This window comes from Lynx canadensis, chromosome D3 (genome assembly GCF_007474595.2).
Source record: "Lynx canadensis isolate LIC74 chromosome D3, mLynCan4.pri.v2, whole genome shotgun sequence".
Taxonomy (NCBI): domain Eukaryota; kingdom Metazoa; phylum Chordata; class Mammalia; order Carnivora; family Felidae; genus Lynx; species Lynx canadensis.
Window position 1 is genome coordinate 46,834,005 of NC_044314.2, and position 15,568 is coordinate 46,849,572.

Consider the following 15,568-nt stretch of genomic DNA (forward strand, 5'->3'; position numbering starts at 1 on the left):
GCTAGTTTAGACTTCTGCAGAGGATTATATATCTCCTGCCAGTCAAAACACAGGTGATTAACAAATTAAACTTCTAATCATTTTTGCATTATTGAAAACTAACAGGAATGGTTAATGAACTGGATGTTAGCTTTCCATAGAGTTTTAGACAGGTTTTAATTTCAGAAGTTATTATGGTAATGGCACTGCTGTGTGTTGCTTAAGCATCTTTGTATCAAAATCTAAAGTGGTGAGTTTTTGTGATAGGGAAACATAAATAATTTAAATTGCCATAAGATAGTTTTATATGTATAGTTTAAACAGCCTGGAAATAATCATGATCATAAAGATCATGTAAAGAAGTCAGTAATCATTTTTTATTCCCCACCAAATTGTACATAGATCTTTCTAAAAGCGGTTTGGGTAAAGATCTCTGAAGTCACTCTCGGCCGGTGTTTGCAGGGATTTTGCATTTGTCACATAGGCTCGAACTAAAAGGATAATTTTTTCAGTTATTCATATTGTCCCATTATCCCTTAATTCCTCTGGGGTTACCTCCTATGTTTTTTAATTTGATAAGCACTTAGTAATAACACTAAGAGTTTTACCAGCCAATTAAACTTTATCAAGCAGATCTTTTTCTACTACTAAAATGACAATTGTTATTACTTTATGCTATTTTTGTTACTCATTTGTGTTTTTATACTGCGAGAGGTTTTTTTTATTTCATCCTCATTTGATGGAATTTTATAATACCATAAATAATTGTGATATAATACTAAAAAGTCCAATTAACCTCATGCTCTCCTATTACCAAACTCTAAGACAGGAAAGAAAATTCAGCCTTCTAGACTCTGAACTTGTTTTCAGGGGTAAACAAGTTATTTTACACACTTGATCAGAAGCATCCTGAGAGTGCAGAGTGGAAGGATTGCTCCATCATTACTGATCACAGTGGAACTCCTAATGTTCTTGTAGAATTAATGAAGATAAATTCAAAAGCATGTTAGAAAATTGATTAATCGTTTTTCAATACGATTTGCTTTACAGTTTTCAAGTGATGGGTCTTTAGGAGGATTATTGCTTATAAAAGACTAAGTACATAATTGTGCAAAATGGAACTTAATGCACAACAGCTAAAATATCGATCAGTGTATCTCTCTATTTTCCAGATTTACATGCTAATATTATTAGTGATTTTCTTATACATCAAATATATCCTCAAATGTGGTAGAATAACAGTGACAGCTTTACTGAGTGCTTAGCGGGTAATGACAACATGTAAGAGAATTTAAGTAACGTGTTTCCTTGCAATTTTTTTCTATTTTGGATTTCAAGAAAAATATTCTTTATAAACTTTCAAAACTGCTTTTTTTGGGGGGAGGGGGAAGGGTGTGTGGGTTAGAAAGAATGAGTTCTTCTTGCCATGATAAATGCTGATATTTTCCAGGTCTTTATTTCTTGAGTAGAGTTCATTGGTGGCAGTCATTCATGATTCTGCCTCATGCCATAGTTTTACGTGGGCTTCAGTGAAACTTATCTTGGAATTGGCACCTAATGGAAAATTTAGTGAAATGTTAATAGGTTACGCTTCTGTATAGTTGTATTGTACATAAACTTATTTTTGGTTCTGAATTTTATTTTTTATCCCAGGACTCGGATGAACAGATTGAATATATTTTTCACCATAATATTAATGCTCTTTTGCGTATATTGAGTCTGAATTGAACGTTGAGCAGTGAGAGGACTTTTTTGATTTGCCAATTTTAGTATCATTTGGCCGGAACATTCATTGGCTTGTACTGGCCCTTCTTTTTAAATTGCTTTATACCTTTCCTTTTGTATGTCTCTCACATTCCTTGCATCATTAGTGTGTTCCCAGAGCTTTCTCCCTCTACCTTATGGTGGATTAATATGACACTCACTTCCTCTTGGGATCTGAGCATTTAACAATTCACCTTCCATCAGAGAAGCAAATTCTATTCCTTTCCACAGAGGGCCTAGTTATTTAATATTCATGCTATTTTTAATAATAAAATATGTAACTCTCTTATACTTGAGGGCTAAACAAATGAATAGTATCCATTTAATTGTTTTATCTGTTGACCATGCATCCAAGTCCTTAAACTCCAGTCATGTTGTTAATATCTACAGAAAGAGAATGCATAATGGGAGGATGTCACAGAGGCTAAGATATCCTTTTTTAAAATCCCAGTGTGATACTTAGTCTTTCAAATGAGGCAGGCAGCATTATTTTGTTGACTAAAATACCTCCATTGAGGGTAGGTATTTTTAGGTTGTGTGTCTGTGTATGTTTTTTGTCTAATCAAAAAATAATCTCAACTAGACATTTAGCAGGGAAGAGGGATTAGAGGCTCTCTGAAAAGCCTCTTACTCTTTTTGTTAAGAGGGTATATAGCGTTTTTGCAGATTTTGTTCTACATTTCAATCAGTCCAGAGGAAGGATTATGTCACCTGGTGGAGAACAAGGTCTTCAGATGACCCAGTGAGGTGTAACTTTAAATTCCTTCTTTAACCAAGTTATTTGCATTTGCTTCTCTGTAGCACACGTGTTTAATGCAGTTTCAATGTCAGACAACTCCATGCTTCTTTCTGGATGTGCTGGTCTCAGGCTATTGGCCAGGGACATTTGCAAAAGGAAAACCATCAATGTTTCTACCAGGTACATACTAGAGACGTTCTGCTTAAGTGCCGTTTTGCAGCTAGGTGTGGACACATGGTCTGGGTTGCAGGAATAATTACTCAATAAAAAGGCATCAGGGATTTGACTTACGTCTATTAAGGAAAAAAAGAAAACCTCACTCTCCACCACATTTTGACACAGTTTCAGTAAGAAATCAGACCAGTGACTATTTAGGGGTTTCTTTTCTTCTTTACACACACACAAAAAAGAGCTACAAAACATTTTAACAGCTTTCCTGGGGAAAAGATTTCCCTCTTTTCAAGTTTGCACAGATGAGAAATTTTTTCTTGTCTTCCTTTGTTCCTTTCACATAGTTTACGTTGGCTTTTGACCTGAGAATACAGAAAGAAGCCATTGTGTATTATGTCCTTTAATTCCTTTTCCCCCGTCCCTATCAGCGTCGTAAATATTTGTTGTTATTTTCCTCTTTGAGATTTCTGTTATTATTATTATTATTTGGTACGGATTAGCACAGATAGAGACGAAACCAGGGAATTTAAATGTGTTTAACCCAGCAAAGGAATTGTCTCGTATAAAATTATGAGGCTCAACAACAGTAGAGTAAATTTGTAAGTGCTCCGAATAAAGGGCTGTTAGGCATGTGATAATATAAAGAGATGACATTGCCAAGAACTATTTATGAGAAGCTTAATTTTTTCACTCTGATAATTCTTGACCAATAATTACCAGCCTCTAATTATCTATTTTAGTTAGAAAGAAATTTCGATCACTATGGAGGTTGGCATTGCTACTAACGCATAAATCCCCAAAGAGACAAATGTGTTCCAAACAGCCCCAAACAACTGTCTCATGAAACATAGTGAGCAAATTGCGAGCGGCTGGTGGTAGACAACCAGCAGTACGCTCACCATCGAAGGCCAGTCAGCTTGACAAAGAAATGATCAAAGGGGAGAAATACCATTATCCTTGGAATTGATTGCTATACTCATGGACTTTGGAGAACGAGTGGTCAGGATAGAGCTGTGCCCATTTCTAGCCCTCCCTTTCCAAGTTCTCAGATGGAGAAGATGAAGGGGATTGGTGTTAACCGTTTACCTAAGAATTATTTTTTAAAAATTGACTTAGAGATGATGATGTAATGAGTGGGGGGTGGGTTTTTTTTGTAGTTTTTATCTGATCAGAAATGGGGTGAAATTTGTGTCTAAGGTGGCAGAGCACCTGTTTTGTTAAAAAATGGGAAATCCACAGATAGTCACCAGTAAACATGCTCCAGATGGGTCAAGGGTGATGCTTAGAGCATTTAGGGAAAGCAACTGTATTTATCTCTTAGAAAAGCAAAACTCGGATTTGGAACTATAAATGACAGCTAATAGGAAAACACTGGTGGAAAACTATTGACTATTTTTCTTCAAATCTCGAATACTCAATGTTTTATCGTCACAATTTTTTAAAAGCATGAAAAGATTCAAGTCCTCTCCAGTGCACGTGGGAAGATACATATTCTATGTGTTATGTTACATGTGATATACATCACTGATGTCAAAGCAAAACGAATGCATAAATCAGTTTTGTACACTGTGGTGAATTTTTAGTCTGTTTTGTGGCAAGTGACATTCATATGTTCGGCAATTTGTTTGATGCCCAAGGTCACAAATGGCATTCTTTTCCTTCCATTTCTTTAGTGGATGGTGTGCTATGTGACTAATCTTCATTATAGTTTTGTGACATTCAGTATCACTTCTGAAACATTTCAGCTTGAGTGCTCTTGCTTTACAATAGACTAAAACCAATATTTTGAGGTCTATAGTGGTTTTGGATTTTATATGTCTTAAGGGGAAATATCCAAAGGTAAGAATCTCTACATAGGAAGATAAAGGGCCCTGTTGTTGCCCTTTAAACTCTTAGCTTTCATTGGCCATTTTTTTTAAGTGAATAGAAATGAATCTATCATAATGCATCTATGTGTAGATATATATTTGTGTGTGTGCGTGTGTGTGCGTGCGTGTGCGTGTGTGTGTGTGTATCTGCACTATCCTAAGAAACTCAAAGTCATTAGGTTGTTTAGAGTTTGCATTAATTATAAACGAGAAGACTATTGAATTCTAAGTCATCATTTGATTGCTTACAAAACTCAGGGAATTAAGAAACAGGCATTTGGTGTTAAATATGATGAAATACTGGCTTATTTCATCAAGAGCTGGATTAAAAAAGATGAAATCTGGGCAGTTTAATGGTAACAGAAAGCTACCCTCATGTGGGCAATGCTGGCTTATTTGAAAAGCCCATAAAGGGTTTCTACATGGACCATACAAAAGGGATACTTTCTCTTTAATAGCCATCTGTACAGGAGAGATGAGAAGTGGGCCAGGTCATCTCTCCTCAGCTGTCATGATATTAACGTAGGTAATGGGGCAAGGTCCGCGTTCTGCTGGGTGTTGTTTTTCATAGATGTTCATCGATTTACACAGATAATTCTATTTATTTCTTAGAGTCGGTCCAAGTGAACCAGGCAGAATAACAAACATCAAAGCATTTCCAATGACTTTATCTTTGTTTGTAACGTAACTTTTGTCTAAAAAATGGTGTCACACCTACTGTGCAGATGGCTGCATGATTTGTAAACCAGCCAAAACATTTAAACAAATGTGTGATCTGGGGATAGATTAAATAAAGGATAAAATGGAGTGTGGGCCACAAATTCTAATAATCAGATGATTTTAAGTTGTGTGCAGCGCGGAGTGATGGTCACAGTGATAGCAGGGAAAGCTTGCCAATGACAGCAAGGTGCCTTATAGATCTCAGGATGGAGCCCGTGGCCTGGTAGGCCTCAGTTTGAGAACCGCACATTTGCTGTGCAGCTGGCAGCTCTGTATGGGGACATCAGATAAAACTTATGTAAAATGAAGTGTTATTGCTTAGTATGAAATTGTTCAGAGAGGGAATTTGCAGACAGTAACTGAAAACAGAATTCATGGTACCAATGAAGCAGACTGTGAGTATGAAGAGGGTTTAATTATCTGCACAATTTAACAAAAATTCAAGACGTACGCAGAAAGGACATACGCAGGCATAGATAGAACACAGCCACGCTGTTGACTGAGTACAGAGCGGGGCCGCAGGAACTTACCAAGCTTCTTCAACGAAAAGGTTTCCTAAAAACAAAGACAATTTAAAATAAAAGAAAACACGGAAGACTTTTAAAGAAAACACATCTTTCTGGAATAAGATAGTTTTCAAGAGCTCATCTTGATTATTTGGATTCCCATTTCTGAAGCAAATTGTAAAGAAAATCTCTGAGCCCATCTCGGAATGTCAGTGTTAAGCTATTAACAGACAAATCGGGGTGTTTATCCTTGTCTTGTGTTTTAGCTTGCGCCTCGTAGCTTGGGTTTACAAGAGTAAAACATAACTTGCAGTTGGTGGAGTTTCTAATTTACGAGCCCCTAAGAAAACCTGGTGGCCGTTTCTTGTGATGTTAATTTTCCTTGAGACTGAGGGTTCTGACTGAGTCCACAGACAGATCGAAGATTCAGTTTCTGGTGACGTTTTAGAACACACCGCCCTTAAAGAGGCCTCAGAAGAATGTTGTTCTCAAGCTGAATTACTGGTTTCCAGCCTTCCTTCCTAAGCTCCGTACAGAGAGGCTGGGAAGAGTCTGTGCCAGACGGATCGTTCCACGGCTGAGACACATTGGTGGGGCTACTGACTCTGGTTCTGGCCTCACCTTTGACTTGCCGGAGAACATGCCACAAGTGTATCTGTTTTTCACTCACTGTTTGACATGTTTATTATTGAATGCGGGTAGCCGTTTCTGAGGGAGGTCTGTAAAACATTTCTGAATGGAGGGTGCCGAAAGTCATCGGCAGTAGATCCGAAAAGATAGATCCCTGCCCACACACGTGCCCGTGTGCACACACGCATCGTGACCTATTTCCGCAGGATCGCTCAGACACATCAAAAGGAAAGGTCTCTGCTGACCCATTTCCATAGGTTATTTCCTAGTTTCAGGACCATTAAAGGCAGTAAACGAAAGAAAGGGAGCCAATATGGAGAGTGGGTGTCGAACTTCAGCTGCTCATATTGTTGCATTTGGTGAGCTGACGGGGTTTCGTAGGTCACCTTTAGAATTATGCCTATGACAGCAGCAGCTACCTGCCAAGATTGCAAGGTATCTCACGGCTCTCAGGATGGCGCCTGTGGCCCGGTAGGCCTCAGTTGGAGGGGTTCACATTTGCTGTACAGCTGGCAGCTCTGTATGGGGCAGCCGTGTGGGCTGCTAGGGAGCTGGAAAGGAGACAAGCATGAAATTTCTTCTAAACCCAACTCTGTTTTTCTGTACTGTTGGCTGCTTCTCAGTTCCTTGACAAAAAAACCAATCAGGCACCCTTTAATCCGCCTGTGATTACCACTGGTATAAAAAGAGAAGCATAATGAGGAAAAATGCCTCGTTTTGTTGCCTTCAAAAGCCAACAAATTGGAGTTAACTTGACAGGAAGTGGCTTAATAATTAGATTATTTATTTATTCCTGACACATATCCCCCTGTTACTGGTCTCAGGAGACCCTGTAGATGGTACGATTTTCAAGCTGCCATTACTTCGCTGTCTTCTGTGAACAAAGAAGCTACTGTCTATCAGTCAATTAAATGCACTCTTTAAGCAGAGGCTTCGAAGTCCTCAATGGAGAGAGCCCTGGGACACTGTGGCTGATGATTCCTTTCTCTGTACTGTACATCACACTCTCAACTACAGTCCCCACAGAGATGGAATAAAGTCATGCATTAAAATATCACTTGTTGATTTGTTTGCTAATGAAGAGCCATTGAAATGTTTGTGTATTTCTATGGCAAAATTGTTGATAAAAGGGCCTACTTGCCTGCGTATCTTAGTTCATCTGCTGTGAGTGCTTATTTAAGAATTATTAAAATTAAAGTCAGTAAACAACAGAGTTAAAAAAAAAAAACCCTGAGAGAACAGGAGTTTTCTTGCCGTCTTCATCAAATTAAATGAATAAAGTCAGGAAAAACAGAGGAATTGGTGCATTCCGATCCCTTGCTTACACTCCATTAATCTAAACATTGTTTTCTGCAACATAAAAATGTAAGGCTTTTTCAGAGTATCTGGGATCTACACCTTTTAAGTATGAAAAGATATTAGAATCCCTTTGTGAGAGTAATGTACTTAGAGATTTTTTTTTTTTTTCCCTTTGGAAGATGAACGGCATTTGTTGCAATTTCTCTAACTGAGTGAGTGTGCGCAGAGGCTTTTCCGGGGAGCTTAGTGGGGGCTTTTACGACCAGACTAATAAAACATCTGTGGCGTGTCAGACTCAACCTCACAGCCACGTGGATTGTACAGAAACGTGGCTTTTCTTCTCTATATGTTCCTCCTCCCATTTCCTTTCTCGTGTCTTAACATTATTTTATTTCCATCTAAGTGGTGATGACTTTTCAACCATCATGGAGTTGGGGTTTTTCTCTGTTACTGTATTCATCAACTCTGTACTACTTACTGTTTACTGTGTACAAAGCATGCCTTGGCTGGACTTCTCTGGCTCCCATTAATTGGTTTTGTATTTTAAGAGTACATCTGTTGTTAAGTTGGAGGTCTAGAGGTCTGTCTAGGCTGAAAGACTTAGATAATATTGTGACAGCTCTCTGCTGAAATGTTTAGCTATCGCTCTGCCACTTAAAGGGATAAATTTGGGATTTAAACCAAGGCCACTGAGCACTGAAAAGCATCCCTTCTTCCTCCCATCAGACTTTGTAAATGTAATCAAGGTTTTAACTATAGATTTCATGATTACCTGACAACAGGCTGTAAAGAATTAATGCGAGACCTCATCAGATGGTCATAGTCCTTATTTCTACCCTGTTATTCCAAGTCATTTTGTTAGAAAAAGCTTAGATACTCGGAGGTGTTCTATAATAGAAAATGAATTTGAAACCCTTTCATTAATTGGTGATTAATACATTTCAGGATTAGTTTAAGCAGGGCCCTACCTCCTGCCCAGTCAAGTATGTTCTGGTTAATATCCAATTATCTGCACCTTCATAGTTATTATGTCTTAATATTTCGGATATGATAACCAGAAACTGGAGAGTAATGCTAATGAGGAGCACAGAGCAAGAATTAACCAATGACATACTCAATGATCCTTGGTGGGGAAAGTATCTCTTTCTTCCCCTTAACTCATTGCTTCAGCATCTTCTGGGCACTGGCTGAAAAGTAAGACTTTGAACTATAGCAGGCAAGACCCAGAAAACGAACCATTTTCTCTTGCCATACTAGGAACCTGAAGGTGCAGTTCACCTACAAACACTGTTTAAGTTCATTTTATGGAGAGTCAGCATAGGGAACAGAGAGGCAGTTTATATTTTCAAACAGGAAACATCCTATTTTTTTATCTTTTCCTTTTAACCACGCCACAGGTTGTTACCTTTTCAGAGGATGTTTTAATTCAGATTCATTTGAAATGCCTGTAATATTTCACCAAGGAAACACTCCTCCCTGCTACCTCGTATCCTCTTCCCCCCCTCAAATTTATCACCGTGACGTATATGCGTGGTGCCTCAGTTTAATTTTTGTGCAGGTCATTTCCCTTGAACAATCTGACGTGGCTCCCCTAGCAGCCTGCAAGGGTGGTATGTGTGCTGCTTCAAAACATGCAGCTTTAAATAGTGCACTTTGTACATTACCCCTTTATATGCTTTATTGTAATGAAGCAACATCAGTAAATTGCAATGAAGGGCGATTGTTGCACGGGGATGACTAGTACACCTTGGGGTCCATTTGCACCAGATTATTCTTTTTATTGTTATTATTACTTCCCATCTTCTTTACTCTCTTGCTGCCGAACTTGCTGTTGGCCACCGGTGCAACACAGAGGGGATCTTAAGGAACATTGCAGGCATCATTTTTTTTCTCTTAGGCGCATACCAATCGCCGTTCAGTTCCCAATCAGACATCCTGGGGGCTTTGTGGGTCTTTATTGATGCCACTTTACTCTGTTGACTTCATTCGTAATGTTCTTCGTCTTTATCTTCTTAGAAGAACAAATTTACTGAGAATAAAAGTGACCCATTTCTTTTCAAACATTTCGTGGAGGTGTTATAAATTTATAGACGGGATGATCAGCCGATTTGTCCCTTCCCCCAAAGAGGTTCAATCATTTGCACCGGGGACTTAGAGGGGATTACTGTTTAAGGGAAAGATTTGTATTTGCTGTGTCTTCTTGGATTTCCTTAAAACACAGACTGAAGTCATTATGAATATTTTATATGTTAATAACATCTCTTTACAAAAATAACTTGTTTCCTGCCCCCAATCAACTACTGTCCCCCAATAACTAATCAAAAACAGTGTAGATTTAAGTAAGCAATCCTCTGCTCTTATTGAACAGAATTACGAGCAAGGCTTTAGTTTAGGGATGATTATATGTGAATTTTGGGTGACTGTTAATCTTTCTATTGTCATAATTTTAGAACCTGTGTCCATTTGTGTTTCCAAATTGTTAGTGCAGCTGTTGTTCTGTTTCTGTATTCCTAAGGCTGGGCTCCTGTGCAGCATTCAAACTAAAATCTAGAATTAGACCTGACACACCTTCAATTGAACTATCAAGTCTTTTAAAACTGCTTGGCCAGTGACGCCAGTCCCGCACTATTCGACTGTACACACTTCCGATTGCGGGCCAAAAAGCATTGATTTTTAGCTGTCATTTCTAGTGCACATACTGTAGAATTGAAATTTAAACCTTAATCCACTCAGTAATGCAATTAATTTTTAATGTGCAGTAATACTAATTGAAATAGCCTGAATTTAGTAAGTCACCACAAGACATTTTGAAAAGCAAGAGTCTCCACTGAGAACCTGGGAGGACAGATAATCATTGTTACAGTGTTTACAGGATAATGCTCACTCTTCAGACCTCCAGTGGAAAGGGAGGTTCTTTAAATTAGACTATAGTATATCTCTGTGAATAGAAATATCTCAGAGAGAATTCTTACTTTCTACCCACCAGAACAGGATAAAAATCTTCTGATGGAGTTAAAAACAATAACAACATAGTTTTAGTTAAAAATATCTTAATATAGTACATGTAAAAGTTATATTAACCCTTTTCTTTTTTTCCAAAAGAGCATCTATGAGTCGTTGCAAATGAAGTCACCTGCCAGCAATGTCATGGTCAAAAGCCACAGTCTCAATGGGTAATCTCATTGTTCGATGGGTATTTGAGACACTGTTTCCAGGTGTGATGAATATGTGTACTCTATCAGCTGCCTGTAAACCTATTTGGCCTTGTTTTGGTATATGAATATTCCTGTAAACAAAAATATACCCTAGTTTTATTTCAAACTGTGTTCCTTCGGCTTTTGCATATTATTTCAAAATGGCCTTTTAAATGTTTTGTGAGGTTTTGTTTTTTTTTCCTAGCCAGAGTAAAGCAAATTTTGCACAGTAAAACCAAATAGGTTTCTAGGCATTTCTACACTAAAAAGGTTCTCTAACCACATTTATCTGCTAGTAAATGAGGACTTTTTAAAATGCTTCAGTTCTACTGATGAATGGGCTTGCAGAGTGTTCAAAATGAGCACCAGCATTGCTCTAAAAAAAGGCGAGCACTGTATATCATCCTTTCATGGCTCTCGCATTATAGTATTTAATAAGCCGATAGTGCTGTTAAATATTTAGTAAAGGTTCCCTCGTAACCCTGCCATCTATTCAGATGGGATTTGAAGACATTTTTGCAGTACATAAGTAAAAATGATGTTAGAGAAGTGGTTGTAGCGTGGCATATTTTCTAAATGAAGTGTGGGGTAACACGGTGTGAATGAGTTCAGAGATTCACACTTAGAAATACCTAAGTCATTTCATGTTCTTTGAATTAAGGGTTCAAACTGACTTTTGTTTTGTCACTGTTAAGTCAAAGTGCTCTTGGGGTTATTTACACAGAATACTAAAAATGACGTTATAGTACGTTAAAAAAAAGGGGGGGCAGCTCTTACATGGTGATTATTTTAAGCCACCCTAGCTTCAATTGAGCTTTATTATAGACATTTGCTCTTTTTCACCGAATAGAAGGAAAAGAAAAAGAGATGAGGGCAAATCAGCTTATACTCCACTCAGAGCGTATTATCAAATCCAGTTGGGGTTTAGTAAGTTAAATATATTCAGCATCTTTTTGGGGTACACTGTGGCAAATACTGAATAATAGATATTGTTGTACACACTGATACGATGCAGGTGGATCATCTTTATCAATTCTTTCTTATTCAATTAGATTTCTATTTGTTATTATCTAAATAGCAATAATTGTTCTTTTAATCTGGAATGCATATGGGTTTCTAGGATCCTTATGCAAAAGTGCTGCCAGTAAATGCAAGGCTGACATCCTTACTGTCATCATGTGGGTGGGGCAGAATTCACATTTAAATCGTTCAGTGCTCACTAGTGTTATTAGTTTTGAAGGTGTAAAGATAAAGGCTGGTAGTTTGTTCAGATGTGTATGTAATTTGGTTGGCTCTTCCAGGAGCCTATTTGCTTGATTCTAATTTTCATCCTGTTTTATATGCAGCCAGTGACCACAGTATTCATTCAAACTGCACAGAGACACGTCTCATCTGTAAAGCACGGCTTACTGATCTTATTTGCTATTTGTATTCTCATAAGAAGAAACACAGGATTCATACAATGGGGGGGGGATAACATTTCATTTTGAAATGATGTATATCACATAGATGTTAATATCAAGAATTTCACGATGAAGGATGGATAAAGGAGAGAGCTTTAGGTATACGCGAAGCAGGAGAGAAGGAAAGTGAGACAGGGTTCATATATAGGTGTGTTTAATATGCAATGCTTGATGTATGTTGACCTCAGGTTACAAGAGTAGAAAATCCCATTTTCCAGCTTGTTTCAAATGTAGTAAAAATGCTGCTTCAGTTGCTTTATGCTACTCACATTGGGAAAGGTGCTTATACTGTGATAATTATCATCAAGGAATATTAATGCGTTCAGCATTTGTAACCCAAAAACTCATTATAGCTTAAGCTGTGCATCATCTGTGAAGAGAGAACTTTGCCAGAATTCGCTCTTCACAGGGGTTGCCTCCTGCTTGCTGCGGAGTGGTCAGAGTACTGCAAGAGGTCACTTAGGCTATTTTTGAAAGCTGAAGTTTTGCAATTTTTGAATCACTACCTTCTGTCTAAAGCGCTTATTGTTCTTGCCTCACAATGGCCCCCTAACTGAAGGCATAGCCAAGTGCCAATAATAATAGCAATAATAAACGAGTAAGAAGTAAGTGTTTAGAGCACTATGCAGAATCCAAGAGGTCGGCACATATAGCCCATACCCAGATAATTCAAGTACGGTATTGGTGTCTTTCCTTCTGTCATTGGGCAAAGGGATTCGTTTACACCTGTTTCCTTAATGCAGGTGCCCTTGGGTTTCAGATAGAAATGCCCCCACTGGGGCTCCACTTCACAGCCCTCTGGCTGGAAATTGTGTAAATAAGACTGCAGGGTCAGCCTTCCCTTTTTGGCAGCAGTGTCCTTAATTAGTCTGTGACAGTCTTTCACATGAGCCCGCGCTGTTCCTGGGGTCATTTCTCACACATCTAAGACGTCCATTTCATGCGCAGATAGATATTTTTGTGTGTTTGTTTAAAATCATTCCCTGGGGGAATATTGACGTGGTGGGAGTGAGACTCTCTGGGTGTGTCCAGAATTCTATAACTTAATCTGATCAAAATATCCAGTTGGGTGGCTCCATTATAAATTCTAAGTGGTTAGTTGCATAAGAACATCGTTCCCTCACCTGCGGTTGGCAGCTTGTTGAAAAGGAGCCGTGTGCCTGGGATATTCTGATGTGATTAAATTCCATTATTGTTCTCCCACTGATCCATTGCTTGTCATTTCCCATAAGTGACATTGCTCCGTGCGGCATGGTATAGTTTGTGTCAGGCCCAGGCAGAGAGCACTAACACTCAGTTCTACCCGGCTGTCTGAATTTGCAGGACTGCTGTGTTTCTGAGGTCAAATTGTGACCCTGACCTTGCCCCTGGGAGGACTAGAAAAATATGTTTCATAACTTCCCGTAGACCTACATGAAGAAAAAGAAGGGAAACCATGAAGCCCATAGGCTGTGTTTAGATGAGCTGTAAGGTTGGAATTCATCAAGCAGGAAAGCTTACTGTTGCCTAGGAGCTTCCTCACCGTGAGGGGTCACGGCTGTGGGTGCTGAGTCGGTCAGAGCTGAGGGCTCTGGGGGACCGGCTCATCATTCAAATAGCCCAGCAGGCACAAATGCACAAGTTGATAATCTGGAGTCAACTTGCTGAAATAGGGACTTACTTACCTGTTACAATCACTTACATGAAGGAATGTTGATAGAATGAGTACCCCGAATTCAGTGCAGATATCATAGGCTTGCTGCAATGAAAGCAGTCTGGGTTTTATTTTGTTGTTTGGTGTGTGTGTGTGTGTTGTTGAATGGGACATAAGCTTTGTTTCATGCAGTCATGCACCAATTCCACAAAGGATGGATGTCCTGAACCAGAGACCCATTCTCAATAGTTTGGGGCTGCAATGCTGACAGCATAGTTGAGAGATACAGTGGTGCACATCTTCTGTGAGGATGTAAACTTAATAATCTTGATGAATTTTGAGTAGCTCATAACTCCACTTCCTCGCCAAAAGAAGAATTATGAAAAGATCGCTTCTAAATCCTTCAGCCATTCTCTGCACTTGTGATAGATGCCATCCTCTTTACCTTGAGGCGCTGGAAATGAAAGTGTGTGTGTGTGTGTGTGTGTGTGTGTGTGTGTGTGCGTGTGTGTGTGTGTGTGTGTGTGTGTTTTGCAAGAGATAAAAATGTATACTTCTGAAGGAGCAAATTGCATTTTCATGTTTAAGTTCACTATTTGCACTCGATGTGGTGAGATCCAAATGTGAAGAATTGCTTTTGACATTATTTCTGTGTCTCCTGCATCCTAGGCTCGCTGCTTTATTATGCGGAAGTGCACCATCGCATGAGATAAATGTGACGTTGAAAACCTGGAAATAGTATAAGCTTGCATTCTGTGTACAGGCTGTTTTAGATAACTGTAGCTTCTTGACTTATTGACACAGTTTAATTTACTTTAGTAATGATACATTCAGTAAAATTGTGAGTATGTGTGTCTTTCAGGTGAAACTCACAGCCTTCCAAGCGCGCTTTCATTTCTAAACAGAAAGGCAATTTTAACTTTCTTTAGAAGTCTGCTTTACATAATCTGTAATTTGAACTATCACATATTATTTTATAAACTAAAACTTGAAGTGCATTCATTTCAGAGGTCTTAAAATATACTCCTGGTTTCTGAATTCTAATTCAGAGCTTCTCTCAGTAATGATGGTTTCCCAATTTGTTAGTGGCCAAGATTCTTTAAAAGGCATTTTTGTAGTTTTTTTTTTTTTTGGTGTGTATTTAAGTGGTTGTATGCGTGTGTTCTCGTCCACACAGGTCTGTGTAGATGCGTACTCTCTGCCAACCTTTTCTAGCAAAGACTCACTGGAACACCACTCCCTGTCTTGTGTTTAACATGTTTCCAACAGCTTAGAGAGATGGTATAAAAGTGAAATAAAAACCATGGAGCTTATATTGGAGTCTGATGTTTGAAAAGAGATATTGGAAAAGGATGTTTTTTGGCTTGACTCCCTTTTTAGATGTAATTGCTGCTTCATTAGGACTTGGAAGGGTTTCCCGTGGTTAAATTTAATCAAATGGCTCAGAATAACAAACTTGTACACTCAAAATTCCAAGACAGTCCCGTACATGAAATGCAATTTTTCTAAATTTAAAACACACACACATCACAACCACCACCACTGGCTGGTTTGTAAAATGCTGTGTGGCGCTCTCTCAAGCCTAGTTCCTATTCCCTACTG

The 15,568-nt window shown here is 38.6% G+C and overlaps 1 protein-coding gene across 2 annotated transcripts in view; it reads left to right on the plus strand.

The window, feature by feature from the left end:
* Positions 1-15,568, plus strand: part of ZNF521 (zinc finger protein 521) — a 280,011-nt gene that overhangs the window by 149,702 nt on the left and 114,741 nt on the right. The window lies entirely within an intron of this gene.